This window comes from Canis aureus, chromosome 11, assembly GCF_053574225.1.
Source record: "Canis aureus isolate CA01 chromosome 11, VMU_Caureus_v.1.0, whole genome shotgun sequence".
Taxonomy (NCBI): domain Eukaryota; kingdom Metazoa; phylum Chordata; class Mammalia; order Carnivora; family Canidae; genus Canis; species Canis aureus.
The window spans coordinates 31,418,196-31,435,272 of NC_135621.1; the positions used below are offsets into that span (position 1 = coordinate 31,418,196).

A 17,077-nucleotide genomic window follows, 5' to 3' on the forward strand; every position below is an offset into this window, starting at 1 on the left:
GGCTCATTACCTCCGAGTGCTGAGCCAGGGAAGCAGGGGGTAGAGGTTTGCCAACTACCTCAGATCTGCCAGAAATAGAATCCAATGTTCCAGGATGGTAATGACTGTGGCCTTGGTGTATTTCTTTTTCACTTTAGTGGTCTCCTGCCGATGGGGTTGTTTGATGAAGGGGAAAGCAGGGTAGTGGAAGAGAGGCAGAGGCAGCTGCCAGACCCCCCCAGGTCCAGCCCCATGCGGATGGACGGTGAGCCTCGCTGTATGCACCAAATATGCTTCCAGAAATTTGTGCATAGCTCAAATTTGTGCAAATCCCATCTTAATTCCCTTCCACGTTCCCTCATCCCTATCAACTTCCTGTGGGAGTTTGTCTGCAAATATGGCCCACCCCCGAGTCCTCTCATTAAGAGGTGGAGTCCCGGATACACCATGACTCGCTTTGACCAACAGAATGTGGCGGAAGTGACATGGTGCCAGTTCCAGCCTGGGCCTCAAAGGACCCAGAAGCTTTCACTTTCGCTCTCCCCAAATCCAGCTACCGTGTGGTAAGGAAATCCAAGCCGTCCTACAGGAGGCAGAGACCAGGTGGAAAGGCCACATGGAGGGGGAACTGATGTGGCCCTTCTAGGACCTTCCAGCCATCAGCAGAATGTCTGCATGCGTGTCCGGCTGTGACCCTACCTCCCAGAGAAGCACAAGAAATCATAAAACCATTGTTATTTTAAGCCACCAAGTTTTAGGATGGTTGGTTATATAACAAAAAACAACGGAAATAGATCCATTTGCTTTGTTTCTGTCTTGTAACCGTCAATTTTGACCACGGTGTCTACAAGGATATACAGGCTCATAAAAGACCAGAACGAAAACTGGCTTGTTCTAGCAACATCCAGAGAGCCTCTGCCCCTAGCTCCATCTCCACACTCACTGCCCCCCACCCACGAGTCCTGTGATCCCTCCAGCCCCATCCTCCCGGGGGTCCTGGCTCATCACCGAGGCTAGGCAGACAGAGCGAGGTGCACCCGGCCAGGGGCCGGGCCAGTTCTAGCTCCTGCTCAGTCCCAGCTCGCTATGTGACCTTGGGTGAACACCCAGCATCCTCATCGGGAAAGAGATGGTGATTGTATATCCTTGCAACCTCCACATGAAGGGTGTAGACGAGAAAGGAAAAGCCTTGGTAGGAGATTCTGTAACAGAGAAGTGCCAAACCACCACCTTTGCCCAAAAGGGCAAGGGGTTCCCTCCCTGTTCATGCAAATGTCCAAGCAGAGGTCAGGGTGCCTTGGGGAGAACCTAAAAACCCAATGGTGGCTTGGAGTGATAGCCGCGAAGGCCTCTCCCAACAGATTCGAGGAACCTGAGCTCCAGAGCAACCGAAGGTCAGATGAAGTTAGAGATCCAGTTCAGGAGCCGTGAGGATGGGAAACTCGGGGAGGAGGGGCTCACACTCCTGGGCTGGGTTTTCTGGGGAGGTTTTCTGCAGGACGAGGGACTGAGTGGGGGACAGTGTAGGAAAGTGTTCCACGTGAAAACGTCTAGAAGTCCCAGGCGAAGGTTAGCTCTCAGGCAACCTAATGCTGGCCAAGACACTGAGCCTCCCTGGCCTCAGTTTCTGCATCTGTAAAGCAGGGATGCTGAGAGAATTAGAGACAACATATAAAATCTACTGCGGTGCTTAGCACACATCAGGCCCTCAAGCACTGGTCATTTCTTGCCCCGTTTTGTCACCAGAATGGTGCTCACCCTCCTTCCTGGATCTCACCACCCACACCCAGGGAAGCCACCTGCTTGTCATTCTCTTGAAACCAGTCCCAGACCTGGTTTCTCTCTCTATTCTGCCTGACAAGCCCCCAGAATCACTTCTGGGTTGTTGTTTTTTTTTTTTTTTTCTCCTTTTCCCCTGGGGGCCTTTTAATTTCTTCCTCTGTATCATAAACACAAAACAAGTGTTTAAACGTCTGCCTCAAAGGCAATCTGGGAAGCAGAGCGACTCTTACATAAAGACCAGATGAAGCCCACGCTCGCCAGAAGGGCCATCTGGATGCTGGCTCTGCCACCCTTCCTTCTCGCCCTCCGCTTGGGAACCGCTGTGAGCACGTAATTAAGGACTGTGATGAGGAGCTGGAGAGAGCAGCCTGGTGGGGAGCCTCGTGCAGGTTAACCGCCCAGTTGCCCTGGCCTTGGGTGGCCACTGCTGCAAGCCAGGCTCACCCTCCCTTCCCTTCCACCTCCCAGCGCCACGGTCCTCCCCCACTGGGGTCCTGGCAGCAGAGGAGGAGCCCTGCTGGCAAAGAAGCTGCAGGAGAGTGGGGCCACCGCACAGAGACGGTGACTCCCCCAGACACTGGGGACACACAGCCTGGGTGTGGATCTCAGCACCACTACTTCCCGCCTTTAACTGTAAGTACACTGCCGAGCCTCTCTGGGCCTCGGTTTCCCCATCTGCAAAATGGGGGATAATATTAATAGCCACTTAGCAGGTTGTCGCAAGTCACAGAGATCACGCCTGCAAAGAGCTTAGCTTTAAAAAATATATATAATAAAAAAGGTTATCAGCATTAGGGAAAACTGAATGGTTGGGCTGGGCTGCGGCGGTGCCTGCCGGCAGCGGCCAACCTCAGCCTTCACGGCCACACATCCAGAGAAGATGGGAAGCGGCGTTAGGTTGCGTTGGGCACGGTGAGAACTCAGACTTTGACTAATCACATTAGATGACAAATCTTAACCCTTCACTAGCTTCTGGGCTCCCAGGTTCCTCTCAAATCGTTCTATCAAATAAAACTAGTTTAAAAAACAAAATTAGCATTAAATTAGAAGTGTTAAAAATTGTTAGGCTGCCCTGGACCAGCACAGACCACACCCCTAAGGGCAGAGAATGAGAGACCGTGAATGAGGGCCCTTAGGGGATTTGGCTTCTCCTTGTTGTGTCGTTAGCCAGCTGGGTGACCCTTCTCTGAACCACCTACCACCTGCCCCCTTTACCACCCAGGACTATGATGAGACCAACAGACCATGTTTTTATGGACGTGAGCAGGTTTCGGAAAACTGTAGCATGACATGCCAACCCCGGCTGGGTTCTATCAGTGATGATTTACTATTACTTAGTCACTGTTAACGTAACGCCAATTTGGATTTATGAAAACACGGTGCAGCCCCGGCGTGCGAGCACGCGGCAGGCACACGTATGCACACAGATGTGGGCACGGGCAAGCACACACAACGCGAGAGGGGTCCGCAGGGTGTTGGTGGGGGGCAGGTCTGCTGCGATGGCTAGGACACGGCCGCCCTGACCCTGCTGAGAGGCTGTAAAGGTTAGGGCGAGGACCCAGTGTCTGGAGCCACACAGCCTGCGTTCGAATCCCGACCCTGCCGCCAGCCAGCCGTGGGATCCTGGGAGAGTTACGTCCCATCTCTGCATGTCTGTGAACTAGGGCTAATAACATTCTTCAACTCAGGAGTAGCCCTCGGATCACGGCGTATGGCCATTTATACAGACGTCCGTCCGTCCTAGAACAGAGCCTGGCAAACGGTACGCGTTCCCTAAAGTGCTCTGTCAGCGATGACCGGTATCATTACCTTCCCTTGGTCCCGAGCTCCTGGGCTTCATTTAGTCCACATGATGATCCCATGAGAGGTGCTGTCACTACCCCCTCCACCAGATGGGAAAACGGAAGCTCATGCCATATGCCCAAGGTGACCCAGCTTGAAAATGGCAGTGCCAGTCCTCGAGTCCCGCTCTGCATACTGGGAAGCCTGCACTCCTAACCGCTGTGATGCTCTGTCCCCCACCCTGGGAAACACACCCCTGCAGCCCTGCATCCCAGCCCCCGGGGGGCAGAGGCCCAGATGCAGCAGGTACATGACTCAGAGTCACAGAGCTGCTTAAAGCCAGAACTCCAAGATCTGGCTGCAATGCCCCCAGGCTCGCTTCGCACCGCGGCACACCCTCTGACCATCGAGGCTGGCACGGGGTACCTCGTGGACAGCGAGCTGCTGCCTGTCACTGGCCCCGGGCCGGCACAGGTGGGATGAGCATCTCCGGGGAGAATACAAAGGTTTGAGCCCATGCAGGTGACCTGTGTGCCCTCTTGCAGTCTGAGATTGGGCGACTAGATGACATGAGGGATGTGGAAGGTCTGGGGAAGGTGGAAACATGACATACGAGTGGCAGAGGGGAGCAAAGCACACTAGGGTTGCTCTTGCTGTCACCCCCCCCCCGGGGGGCCCCAGAAAGCCAGGTTCCTGCTGGTGGGGGAGCAAGACGTCCTGCATGCTGTCCTGTCCAGATCATTTCTTCCCTCCCTGCTTCTCTGCCGCCTGGGGTCCTCTCTGTCCCCCACTGGGTTTCTGCCCTGCCCCCCCCCCACTGCCTCCAGCGAATGAGCCCAGCCCGCCAGCAACACTCAACCAAGATGAGTAATTAATCCTTCATCTTTCTTATCTGGTCCCCTCAGATTTTGTTACTTTTGGCCGAAGAATATTCAGAGACATGTGATAGCCAGAGTCAGTTACAAACTTGAACTGAATTTCTCTGCATAAAAATGTATGGCCTGCAAAGGTCATCTTACAAATGGGATGACAGGCGCAGCGCAGCGACCGCCACGTCAGCGTGATGGCTGTGCCAAGGTGCGTAACGGGGGCCACAGTAGATGATCTGAGAGTTATTTACTCATCTGTGTCAGGTATAAACCATCTCTTCTGGAATTGAGTTAAAAGTGCTCCCCAGGCATTTTAGACAAGATCCTGACACAAGGTAGAATAGATAATAATAGGAAGATACGCCAGCTCGAGGGTTTCTAAAATAGAGATTCGATGAATTGGAGGCGTCTGGAGAGATCCAGCTTTCAAGACAATATTTCTTTGTCTTTCTTTGTTTCTTTCTTTCTTGGTTTCTTTCTTTCTTACAGGAGCGAGGGTAGACTAGACTCTGCTCCAGGCCCTAAGAATACAAACAAGGTAGAAATAGACACTGGTGGACAACAGGGACACATCCCTGGCCTTCTGGAACTTTGGGTCCAGGGGAGGACAAGCAGGTGAGCAGGCAATAGCACAGAGTGTGCGGAGGGGCCCGTGTGCCCACCCTGCGTAAAACACTGGGGACACGGGCACTGCCCTGGAGAGGCTTGGAGTCAGCGTGACCAACAGCACATGGGGTCCAGGTGACAAAACCCAGCCCTGCGGGTACAGCCCTCAGCATGGCCAGGAACTGGGGTGCACCATCGAGGTGGGAAGGGAGACCCCTGTGGGAGAGGACAGCGTGAGCAAAGCCATGGAGGTGGACCCACACAGAGCATTTAAGAATGCTGGGGTGACTCTAGCAGAGTGTCTTCTGGGGAGCGGCAGGTGCAGGGAGGCCACCTCCAGCAGGTGCTTAGGGAGCGGGGTGAGGGTGGGGGTGGGTGGGGGCTTCTGAGCAGGGCGAGGCAGGGCAGAGCGGCAGTCAGCTGGGCTTCATGGGGACCGCTGGAGGGGCTGATTCCAGCTTGAGAAACGTAAGCCTGAGCAGGTGGAGGGCTCGCCCCTGCTCACCATCTGTTGAAGAAGGGGCACGTAAGTGCCACCTGGCTTCCTGCGGGGGCAGGGCGGGAGATAGCATCTGGGAGGCAGAGAGCGCTCCTCTGGGGGAAGATGCTTGAAGGGCCCTGATAATGATTTATTCAGCAGGAACAGACACCTGCAGCCGAGACAGCACTGGCCTCGGTCACTCTCCAGGCCTCGTTCTGGATACACACACGCCTGTCTCTTCGGGTGACCAGGGCATCGGGGTGTGGGAGACAGGCCAGCCCGGAGGCCTTAGCCGGGTGGTGGCGGTGGTGGGAGATGCATTCAGCTCACCTGGTTGCATAAGCCCTGCCTGCTGCAGGGGGTGGGGGATGCCTGCTGCAGGGGTGGGGGTGCCTGCTGCAGGGGTACTGGCGCCAGCACTCGTGGGAGTTCAGGAGAACCTTTACAACCTCCCGGCTGGGGCTCAGTAAAGCCTACCAGTTTCTATCAGTTCCCTGACACATTACAAACACTTAATAGGAGCTCATTTCCAAGGGGTACCTGCTAGCTCAGTCTGTAGAGCATGGGGCTCTTCCTCTCCAGATCATGAGTTCAAGCCCCATGTTGGGCGTGCAGCCTACATAAAAAAAAAAAAAAAAAAAAATTTGGGAGTAAGAGTAGCTCATTTCCCCCACTGCTAGCCCATGGCCCTCGAATGGAATTGAAATTGCCCCTAGGATCTGTCTCTAAGCATCTCTTCCACATGCCACATGACAGCTTTTCCTCTGCTTGGAGACCAATTAGCCAATTGCCCATGAAACTCTTCTCCAGGCTGACCTTTGTCACCCTCCCCAGTGGGAACCCTCATTGATTGTCATTCATACATGTGCATTAGAGACCCTGCATGTGTCGAGCACTGGGCTGGGCACAAAAAACAGAGCCTGATCTCTTGGTTCCTCTTTCTCCAGCGGGTGGACTGGGGGGTCCCTGCCCCATTCCAATCACTGTAGGAACTTCTCCAGTTTTGGTATTTCCCTCTTAAAGCTGGAGCCAAGAAATCAGCCCAGCACCGCTTTGAGCCTCCATGGCTACCCTGGGAGGTGGGTGAGACAGCAGTTACCATCCCCTTGCAACAGATGAGGCACCTGAGGCCCAGAGAGGTGAAGTGCTTGCCTGAGGCCACACAGCAAATCTGAGGTTCACAAATTCACACATCTGGCTTCCGCCTAATTCCCTGGGTGATACTTTCCTTGGATTTGGGGGAGGAATGAGCAGGAGCTTTTCTGGGGAGGGGAGAAGGTGGGCACCACAGGACCCTGGCCTTCTTGGCATCTCTACCCTGCGATCTGTAGGACCTGTCTGGTGGAAGCAAAAATTACCACCTTCTATAAATCTTCCCTTGACTCTGAGACTCAGGGGGCACCTGATGTCCTCCTACCCCAGGTCTGAAAAACAAAGGCTAAAAAAAAAAATCCCTGAGAAGTTAAAATTAGTTTTCCACCTTTTTCTGCCCCAGAAAGAGCTAACAAATCACCTGGAAGGCTCCTTTCTGTTCTGGGAGCTAAGAGGGGTGCTGGCAGGGAGGGAGGGTGTTGGTGTTGGGACTTGGAGGGTTGTTTTTTCCCCCCCACCCCCATCTTCTGCTTCCACAGAGAAAGCAAAGCATTTTATTCTGTTTTAATATTTAAAGCCAAAGGAGAGTTGCTTCTGCCACAGGCCTGGTCCCTCTGATGAGAGAGTCAAGAGGGATTGGGGCTTCCGATGTGGTTCAGGTAGCCGGAACCCCGCAGGTCACATGCCCAGCAATTAAGGTCAGCTCCAGTTAGCAGCCGAGAACCAGAGGGACTGTGGGGAACGGCCCTGACCCAACTCCCTGGGGACTGTGAGCCCCTTCCTTCCTTGGGCCTCAGTCTCCTAATCTGTAAAGCAGGGCTCATACTACCAGCCCGAATCAGGTCAGGTGAGAAGGGAGACCCCACTTAATTTGATGCCTCCTCTGGGCATGGGACACCAGGCACAGGACAGGTGCATGGAGTCACGGCCCCATGTAACCACTCTATGAGGCTGCTGTCACTCGGCACGTCTTGTAGATATGGAGAAACTAAGGCATGGGGAAGCCAGCTGTGCAAGTATTCAAGCCTGAGTCTCAGCCACTATAGGTCCCAAGCTCTTTCCAGAGCCCACGCAATGGGGTTTTGCAAACCATTCTTTGCCTTTCAAATGTGAGTGACCATCAGTAGGATTGTTCCAGAGAAGCAAGCTGAGCTCCACGGCTGCCCTTCACCCTCAAGTCAGAGGCCCTGCAGCCGAGGCCACTGGGAGACCCCATCCCAGCTGCCACCTGCCCCTGTATCCCCCACCCCCAGGGCCAGCTCTCCTGCTCTGGAGCACCCTGCTCAGCGGGAGTGCTCCTTGCACACCTCCCCCACCCTTACACGCGGGAACTTCCCACAGAGACTGACAAAGGGAGCAGGGATGGCAGTTTCCATAGCAACGCTGGGTTTCTCATTCCCCGCACATAACATGCCAAACCCAGGGTGGAGAGGTACGTCCCCTCCCTCCGTAGAGAAGCTTCTCTCCGCCCCCCCCCACCTTGCCTCTCCCATCCAGACCAGGAAGGTAGGGGGAGGGGCCCGGGGACCCTTGGCCCCACAAAGGCCACTAAGCTCCACCCCACGGATGACCTCACCCCACCAGGGGGTGCGGATGTCCTAAGAATGTGAAGGGGGAGCTGGGGAGAGACAGAAAGGAGGGCGTGGGGCCAAGACTTGGGCACAGCTCCATCTTGGGAGAGGACCAGGGGGTCACCACACAGGCTGCCTGGGACACCAGGATGATGCAGCCTGGGGCTTGGCCTGGGGGACCTGAGTGTCAGTCCATATCTTGGCACTGATTTGAGGTGTGGCCTCTGCTCTCTGGGCTTAAGCTCATTCATTTGGAAAATGGGAGAAAGAAAAGAACCCAGTCCCAGGACAGCGAGCTTGGTATCTCAGAGCAGGACGAACAATGCTCATTCTTACTGCTTCGTTATCATTACTGATGATGACATTGAAATCCAAACACCTCTCCCAGGCAGGGCACCTTCTGCAGCCCTCCATTCCACTCTGGGCTCTCACACGCCCCTATGAGAACCCTGGCTCCGCTACCTGTCGGTGGGTCGAACTGAATCAGAAGGGTGTGGGGGTGCCAAAGGGCCAGCATCTCACTGGCCCCTTTGCTCCTGCGCCCCACCCCCTCCGAAGGTCCTTCCACAGTTTCTCCTGTTCAAATCCTCCCTGGTTAGGGAGGAGCCCCAACTCAAGGACTCCATCCCTATCCCTTGGGGAGACTTCTCAGCCCCCAGGGACCTTGCCCAATCCCTGAGTTCACCTTGTTCCTTGCTCCCCTTGCTCTAACTATATAGTACTGGGTGCACCTGTCCTTCCAAGGAACCACCATTCCACAGCTCTTTGGGGCTAACTGCAGTAACACTTGACCATGTCCTGGGTACTGTTCACTGCGCAGAGAATTAATACATAGAAAAGCACCCAGTACCCAATGGGTGTTCGATATGTCATTCTTATCATAGAAGCGTCACATACAATCTCCCTTAATCCCAACAATCACAGCAAATTGGTCCTGCTTTCATCCCCATCTCAACGATGAGGAAACTGAGACTCACAGAGGTTAAAGGATCTGCCTGAGGCCACAAAGCTAGAAAATCAGAGTCAGGATTTGAACCCAAAGCCCTTTACAGAAGCAACAAGGTGAAACAGCCTTCACAGGTGGTACCAAAATCTTTCTTGGGGACGCAATGACCTTTGTTCAAAAAAGACTTTGACAAGTCTCTCTGTTAACAGGTGTCACGTGAGCCCAAGAACCCAGAAAACCAAATCATAAGAGCTGGTGCTTCATTCAAGGACCGCTTTACAACGGATGCTTCTCTAAGTACTTTAAGAGTCAATTACTGGGGCACCTGGGTGGCTCAGTGGGTGAGCATCTGCCTTCGGCTCAGGGCATGATCCTGGGGTCCTGGGATCGAGTCCTGCATTGGGCTCCCCGCAGGGAGCCTGCTTCTCCCTCTGCCTGTGTCTCTGCCTCTCTGTGTGTCTCTCAGGAATAAATAAATAAAATCTTGAAAGAAAAAAAAAAAGAGACGATGACAAGTGGATCCTCCCAACAACTCTGAGGAAGGTAAGAGTCCTAGTTGCATTTTGCAGATGAAGGAACTAAGGGCGGGTTGTCACAAAACTCTTTCCAGAGGCAAGATGCAAACCCAGGCAGACTAACTCCAGTGCCCATGCTTTCAACCCCTTCGCCAACAGGCTAAACTGTTTTACAAAAGACGAGGAATGGAAAAGCCACGGTTTTTGTTCCTGGGAGGAGAGATACTGGACAGGTGATAGAGAGATGCCATCCAAGTGGGTCAAGACAGGCTAATGTGGCAGGTGGCCAAAAGGTCTTTTAAGAGCCTAGATGCCTCATGTGATTTTAAAGTTTTTTTTGCATTTCTGTGATGGAAACCCTGGCTTTCTGCCTGTTGCCTCCTCCCAGCAGATCTCCAGCAAAGCGTTCCACCCTAATGACGGCTTCATGTGAGTGCGGCAGGAGAGGGGAGAGGTTACGTGCACAGAGAAAATTATCTTTAGTGCTTTAGTAGGCACATTAGGGAAAGGGGGTGGGTATAAAAACCATGAGCAAAGTTTGCCTCTACCACACGCACACGCATGCCCTGCAGTGCAAGTTTCACCGGTCTGCTCCATCATATTTTATGGCCTTTTGCAATACTTAATTTGAAGAATGGTCAGAAATAAAGGAACAGGGACTCTGGAAGCCAAAGGGCAGGGGGAAGATTCGAGAGAAGCCTGGAGAGGTTTGGCAGGTGATAAAGCGTAGAGGCACACGGGAATGTTTGCAAGAACTGTCAAGGCGAAGAGTCTTGAGAAATGAAATTCTGACATCTGACTGAGTTCCTCTTCAGTTTGATCGGAAATAGGAACTGGAGTTATTTTTAAACTACCTTCGTTTGCTGGACCGTGCATCCTGGAAAAGACTCCACGAGAAGACCAGTCAGTACGGAACCCTGGCCTCTCACCAGGTGACAGTGGGAAGTAATGGAGGACCAAGGAGCTTCATGTCCCATCGGTTTGGGGTGAGACAAAGCCGAATACTAGGGACACGACAGCTGGGAGAGAGCAGTGATTTTGATGACAGGAGTCTACCTTTACCTCAAGTTTGCAGAAATTTTGTTTTCAACTTCCACGGGGCATGGGACTGGGGAGTTCATACTGGTATTTTTGTAGCTCTCAAGGGGTAGACGTAGGCAGGCTCCATCTGATATTTGAATTACATAGAAATAACTGACTACTAGAAAAAAATGCCAAGAAAATCTGAGGCCCCCATCCCTTCTCCTGCCAGCTAGACCCCCGTGAATAATCCAGACTAAAACACCAGGGTGCCTGGGTGGCTCAGGCGGTTACGCGTCTGCCTTGGGCTCAGGTCATGATCTCAGGGTCCTGGGATGGAGCCCTGCATCGGGGTCCCTGCCCGGTGGGAAGTCTGCTTCTCCCCCACTCATGTGCGCGCGCTCTCTCTCTCTCCCAAATAAATAAAATCCTTTTCTTAAAATAAATAAAATCTTAAAAAATAAGATGAACAACCGCCTCTGGCTGCCTCTGGCTACAGACTGCTAATCCGTTAGAGCACACCGTACCTATGACACAGGGGCTGTAATCAGCTCTACAGATGCTGAGTGATTTGAGGAAAACTTTACAGAGTTCATCTGGAATGCTATTTGGTTTCTCCTCCACTAATTTCTTCGGTTCTTTCCAATTCTAGCAAGTTTATAAACCGGACATCTCTAACCCGCGGAGATGCCCGACCAGCTGCCAAGGCAGCTTCTCCCATGACACCTGTTCCCAGCAGAGCCCAGAAAGGGATATCTCTAATCAGATAAACTGACAAAGGGGGCCCACATGGAACTGCCCCTGCTCTGGGGAGTCATCTTATCTGGACCCTCGATGTTTATGGAGTATTTTACTAGATGTGAGATACGGAGGGCAGGCGTCATGTCCTTGTCACTGTCTCTTTCCCTGGTGGCCTTTCCAGGGATGAGCCCCCGTGAAGCACTCCTGAATGACCACCATTTCCCTGGCTGCCCCAGCTAAAAACCTGCAGGTGGCCCTTGTCTCCAATCTGGCTCTTTCTTCCTCAGGTTCAAGTTGTCAGCAAACCCCACTGGCTCTGTCCACCTAAATGCCCCCCAAATCTGTCCACTCGTCACCACCTCCGTTGCCTAGCCCCCTCTGGCCCCGGCCCAGCCACCACCATTTCTTTGTTGAGTGGCAGAACCTGGTCTCCCTGTCTCTGCCCTTGGCCCTCTGCACTCTATGCCCCTTACAGTGTCCAGTGCGCTCCTTTTAAAACAGAAATCAGATTGTGTCACACTCTCCAGTGGCTCCCTTCCTCCATCAACTAAAACGTCCTTGCAGCCCCTCCGTGTGCCAGCCCCGCCCACTTTCTGCCCTCTTTTCTCCCTCTCTCCTCCTTGCTCCTTTCTTCCAGCCCTGCGGACGTCCCGGCTGGCCCCTGAACACACCAGACGTGTCCCTCTCCCCGGGCCTCTGTCCGTGCTGTTCCCTCTGCCTGGAAAGCTCTTCCCCTAGAAGTCTGCATGGCTCACATTCTTTTTGTTTGAGGTTCTGCAAACGTCACCTCTTTAAAAAGTTCTTTGCTGGCCATCGTTTCTAAAGTAGCCCCTCCCAGCATGCTGCACCAGCTATCCCTGCTTTATTCTTTTCCTCCCAGCACTTATCACTGCCTGTCACTTTGCTATTTCTTTTTTTAAGATTTTATTTATTTATGAGAGACAAACAGAGAGAGAGAGGCAGAGACACAGGCAGAGGGAGCAGCAGGTTCCATGCAGGGAGCCCAACATGCAACTCGATCCCGGGTCTCCAGGATCACACCCTGGGCCGAAGGCGGTGCTAAACCTCTGAGCCACCCAGGCTGCCCACTTGCTATGTTTCTAATTTGCTCTCTGACTTGCCATCCTCTCCCACTAGGATGTTAGCTGATGTCAAGGGCTTTGGTTTCTCCACTGCCAACTCCTCAGTGCCTAGTCCTTGACATACAGTAGCTGTTCTGTGATTATTTGTCCAATGAGTGAATGAACCATGTGTTGAAATGAAGACATACGTTAAGTACCCAGTGTTTACATTACTGACAGGGAAGAGACCTCATGGTCAGGCTAGTGTGGTTGCTGGGAGGACGATGTGGTCCCTAGACCAGCAGTACCAGCATCGCTTGGAAGCTTGTTAGAAATGTAGATTCACGAGCCCCACCTCACACCTACAGAATCCGAAGCCATGGGGTGGGCACAGCAATCGGCTCTGACAAGCCCTCCCGCTGAGTCCGATGCACACTCACGTTTGAGAAGCCCTCTGTAGTAGGACTCCGGAACCAAGTGTTCAATTTACACCACATAGTTCAGGGTATTTGCTTCAAACTCGACTGGTGAAATTATTTTGTTTGTAGGCGCTCATTCCCATCCCAAATGCCAGTGCAGAAATGACTCTCAGCATGACAAACAACATGTGGACCGAAGACCAAACCAGAGCATGTGTGGAATCGTGTGAAGTAAGCTGGTGTGTTCTTTGACACTCAGAACAGTTGTTCTTACTTAAGAACAACGTAAGTTATTTTATTTTTATATTTTACTTAAATATAAAAATATCATAGGGGCGTCTAGGTGGCTCAGTTGGTTAAGCATCTGCCTTCGGCTCAGGTCATGATCTTGGATCCTGGATCCAGCGCCACATCGGGCTCCCTGCTCAGCGGGGTGTCTGCTTCTCCCTCTGCCCCTCCCCCCCAACTGCTCATGTTCTCTCTCTCTCTGTTTCAAATAAATAAATAAATAAATAAATAAATAAATAAATAAATAAAATCTTTAAAAAATAAGGACACCTGGGTGGCTCAGTGGGTGAACATCTGCCTTCAGCTCAGGGTGTGATCCTGGGATCCTGGGATCAAGTCCCACATCAAGCTCTCTGCATGGAGCTGTTTCTCCCTCTGCCTGTGTCTCTGCCTCTCTCTGTGTGTCTCTCATGAATAATTAAAATTAAAAAAAACACTTTTAAAAATATCTTTAAAAAGTAATAAAACAAAAATATCATAAAACTGCACAGAATGTTCAGATTTGTCCTTGGAAGTAAAATAAATGTTCCTTTTTATTATATGTGGAGGTGACAGCAGGCATCCCCAGTGGAGTTGCAACATTGAACCCTATGGGCAAAAAAGAAGGCAGAGAGAGATCGAGACAGAGGAGGAGAAAGATCGCAATTCCTGACAATTCTTCCCTACGTCACTTAACAAGCGTAGGTCTCAGGTCACTGGTCCTCTGTCCCCACCCCAACCCCAGGGCACACTTAGAAATACGTGAGGACATCTGTGTTGTCCCATGATGGGGTGCTACTGGTAAATATTGGGTGGGAGCAGCTGGACTGAAAGCCCCACAACTGCAGCAAAGAGCTGCACACCCCATAAGCCACAGCCCCTTCTGCAACCAAGAACCTCCCCCCAGGTAAGAGAGCATCCCCCACTCCAACCACCACCACCAACCTCTGCACCTCCGCTCCTGCACACCCTTCCAGGGTTTCAAGACCCATGTTTTCCAGCGACCCTACACACACAGCAGCTCCTACCTCTGGGCAGGGGTGAAGGATGGGCATCAGAGCCAGCGCTGGAAGGGAAACAGGCCGTGCTGCACTGATGGGAGGCGGTCTGTGTGCCTGCCATGCGGCAGCCCAAAGAAATGGGGTGGGGGGTGACTTGACTATTCCCAAGTCTGACCTTTGGCTGAGCTTATTAGCTGAGCAAGTTACCTGGGAAGGGAGGCTCACCCAGCCTGCTCCCCCTACCTACGGTGCATACTCTCCAGAGCACCCCTTCTAGTTCTGCAAGAGGACAGCACGAAGGCCAGGAAGGAGGGCCACTCGGGAGCCACCTGCCACACTCAGACGTGGTGACTCTGGGTGAGTCACTGCCACTCTTGGTTGATTGACCCAAGAAAATGGGAATAAAATGGGAATAATGGCAGAGCCTATTTCAGCAGATTATTGTGGATTAAATGGATTCATACTCATAAAGCATCATGTATGTCTAGCACTGTATAAGTCTTTGCTGTCATGATAAGGATTTGACACGGTCCCACCCTGCTGTTATTAACTCAAGAGGAGGGGAACACATGGAGACCCCCTGAACCCGGGCAGACCTAGAAGAAACCCAAGGGTTGGCTACAACCCTCGGGCTTCCCCACACCCCTTCCTCGGAGAAGGGCAGTCCCCTACTTTCCATCAGCACACTCAGGGTGCCGCCAGCTGAGGGGTGTGCATTTACGGCCCAGCCACCTGGAGCCATAAGGGAGAATTCTCCAGTTATTGTGGCTTTTTTAACATCAGCCACTGAACACAGAAACACGGGAGCCATATTTAAGGTGTGAAGGGAGGAAAAAATCAGTCCCCACCTTCTCTTCCTGACTCCACCCCACTGCTCTGGTGCTCCTCATGTTAAAACCAAAAGGATCTTAAAAAGCACTCAGCTTAACCCAACCCCCAACCCCAAGCCCCATGGTCTGAACACAGTTTTCATTCAGGGTTGTCAGTCTGTTTCATTCAAACTTCATCAAGGCAGACAATGGAAGGGCCTACTATGCACCAGGCCATAAGCTGGGTGCCCTCTACATATGTGATCCCCTATGATCCCTACAGCAAACCTGCAGCTCCACTTAATGGACAGGAATCTGGGGACATAGGAAAACGTTATTATACCCATTTTACAGAATGAATGACAATCAAGGAGACTGACCTGTCAAAAGGCAGATAGGTGGGAACTAGGAGATCTAACCTCCAAACCCAATTTGGTCTGACCACACAGCTCATGTTCTTTCCCTTTCACTAGGCTGCTTCCCAAAGTTGCCTCCAAGGAAAACATGGTAGTGAACAAGGACAATCCTGAGAAAGGGAGTGAGTACCTGGCAAAGGCTCTACTGATGGAAGCCTACCTTCCTCAGGAACTGGGTGCAGCCGAGAATACTAGAGCTCTAATTTCAGTTGTTTAAACCACATGGGGCTGACATGACACCTCCATGAGGTCTTCAGAGACTCAAGAACCTTGGGTTTTTCTGCTCTGCCATCCTCGGTGTGTGGCTTATACCCTCAGGGTCAAATCATGGCCCTGGATGGCAGCTGGAGATCCAGTCATCACAACTATGTTCCAAGCAAGAAGGAGAAGGAAGAAGGAAAAGACAAGAAGGCTGTTCTCTTCCTAAGGATACTTCTGAGCAGTTCCATTCAAAAAACAAATGTTTTGGGGGAGCTTGGGTGGCTCAGTGGTTTAGCACTGCCTTTAGACCAGGGCCTGATCCTGGGACCTGGGATCGAGTTCCACATTGGGCTCCCTGCACAGAGCCTGCTTCTCCCTCTGCCTGTGTCTCTGCCTCTCTCTCTCTCTCTCAATCTCTCTCTCTCTCTCTGTCTCTCATGAATAAATAAATAAAATACTTTAAAAAATGTTTTTTCTACATCTCCTTGGCCACCCAACTTCTCTGGAAAAATGTATTCCTTTAACTGGGCACATTGTGTCCAGGGTGGATCAATGCTCTGTTATTGGTCCACCCAATAGGACGGAAGAGAGGATGAGTGTCGGGTATATACCTGGTAGTCTCCTCCACCCCAGTTGGAGTCTTTCTGCCACTTATGACCTGATCCAGTCTACCCCCCAAGGAGCTCCCAAGCCCTCCCCAATATTTATGCAAATTTCTGGAGAATGTACAGTCTCATGGCCACCTCCGGCTTCTGTTTCTGCTGAGTGAATTGCATTTCCTATTCGCCTCCTTGTCCTGTGTGTTCTGTCTCTGTCTTGGGTCAATTCAACTGGGAAGCCCAACCCCTTACCCTGCGTTTTGTGCTTGCACATTCACGTATGCACACAAATCCATTCTTGCAGGGCATTCCTGTGTGTGACAGGCTATGCTTGAGATTGAAGTGGATGAACTAAGAGGTTACATCCCAGCAAGAGTTTGAAACAACTCTTTTCCTGTATCCGCCCACCTAAGGGGCAGTGGTTCAAATGGAATGTTGGACATTCGTGTGCTTCAAAGGCTTTGGCCCTGGCCATTCTGCCCATTGCAAGGGGCTTTGTCTAGCCCTCTTTCTGGTTTCGTAGAAGCAGCATCTGAGAAACAAGCAACCTTGTGCAAATGACCTGTTGAGGGAGCACCTAGAGGAGGACTTGTAGGGGAGGGAGGGAAGCAGATGGGGGAGAAGAGGTGGCCCCGAGGTGTGGGTTCAGTGGAGGCTTCGCACACCCGGCCCCTGGGGAGCCCTGGAGAGGAGGGCACCACAGATTTACCATGCTTTGAGCTGGGGATCGGGGGGTGGCTTTTAGACCTCTGCCTTGGTCATTCTTCGGCTGAGGGCAGGCGGGGTGGCCTCCCGGGCTTCTGTGGGTGGGAGGTAGTTCTCAGCTTAAGGGTAAGTCAGCATCCACAGCCCGGTGAACCAGTCCTGCAAAGGGGGTCTGTGCAGGTCACCAACAGTGTCTATGACATTGTACCTTCTCT

At 52.2% G+C, this 17,077-nt stretch overlaps 1 long non-coding RNA gene across 5 annotated transcripts; it reads left to right on the forward strand.

Annotated features, from left to right (window-relative positions):
- Positions 1–1,835: 1,835 nt before the first annotated feature.
- Positions 1,836–16,343, forward strand: LOC144323805 (uncharacterized). Of its 5 annotated transcripts, none has more exons than XR_013389139.1 (6): positions 1,836–2,394; positions 3,450–3,523; positions 4,449–4,620; positions 4,902–5,027; positions 9,318–13,149; positions 15,415–16,343. It is a non-coding gene; the product is annotated as an uncharacterized LOC144323805 (long non-coding RNA). The 5 variants fall into 5 exon arrangements; XR_013389142.1 differs by lacking the exon at positions 4,902–5,027 and having other exon boundaries at positions 9,318–9,651; positions 9,783–13,149; XR_013389140.1 differs by lacking the exon at positions 4,902–5,027 and having other exon boundaries at positions 1,849–2,394; positions 9,318–9,651; positions 12,994–13,149.
- Positions 16,344–17,077: the final 734 nt, after the last annotated feature.